Source organism: Rutidosis leptorrhynchoides, chromosome 1 (assembly GCF_046630445.1).
Source record: "Rutidosis leptorrhynchoides isolate AG116_Rl617_1_P2 chromosome 1, CSIRO_AGI_Rlap_v1, whole genome shotgun sequence".
Taxonomy (NCBI): domain Eukaryota; kingdom Viridiplantae; phylum Streptophyta; class Magnoliopsida; order Asterales; family Asteraceae; genus Rutidosis; species Rutidosis leptorrhynchoides.
The window spans coordinates 105,655,001-105,656,100 of NC_092333.1; positions in this window are offsets into that span (position 1 = coordinate 105,655,001).

The following is a 1,100-nucleotide window of genomic DNA, read 5'->3' on the forward strand; positions in this document are numbered from 1 at the left end:
TTTGTTCCATTGTTTGTTCAATACTGAGACAATCTTTTTATCAAATGTGGTCCTCCACACTGCTCACAACTAATTCGTATTGCGTGAATATCTTTAGCCATCTTTTCCATTCGTCTCGTGAAAGCATCTAACTTTGTGGAAATGAAATCAAAGTCATGGCTAGAATCGGCTCTAGCCACTTTAGATGATCTAACGATGTCTTTTTCTTGATGCCACTCATGTGAGTGGGAGGTAGTGTTATCAATAATTTTGTGAGCTCCAGTTGCGGTTTTCTTCATAATGGAACCACTAGCTGCTATGTCGATGTCTTTTCGTGTAGTAATGTCGCATCCTTGGTAGAATATTTGTACTATTTGATAAGTGTCTTAACCATGTTGAGGACATCCTCTCAACAACTTTCCAAATCTTGTCCACGCCTCATATAATGTTTCATTTGGCTTTTGTGTGAACGTACCAATTTCTCCTTGAAGTCTCACGGCTTTAGATGCCGGAAAGAATCTTTTAAGAAATTTCTCAACTAAAACATCCCATGTATTAATCGCCACTTCAGGTAACGATTCTAACCAATCTTTGGCTTCTCCCTTTAAAGTCCAGGGAAATAACATGAGATAGATCTGTTCATCCTCAACTTCTCTGATTTTAAATAGATACAAATCCTATTAAAGGTTCGAAGATGTTCGTTTGGATCTTCTTTTGGCGTACCACTAAATTGGCATTGATTAGTTACCATGTGTAGGATTTGTCCTTTGATTTCATAATCTAGTGCATTAATGTCTGGTTGAGTAATGGCATGACCTTGGCCAGTGCGTGTAGCTCTCATTCGATCATCCATACTTAGAGGTTCCTGATTTTCCATGATTGAGTTTGTTGAATCCGAATCACTAGAGGATTCTGATTTAATGGTTTCTTCCTCGACAATCTCTGGTTGAATGATTGGTGGTTCAGGAGGAATGATTTATGGTTCAGGATCTCCGAATTGTCCTTGAATATCCTTTGGGTTCTCAATTGTGAGGTCGGTTTCAAAAAATGGATTATCGAAAATTTGAATTGGAGTACTTGGTCGACTAGATGATGATTCTAAAGAAAAATCAACGGCGACA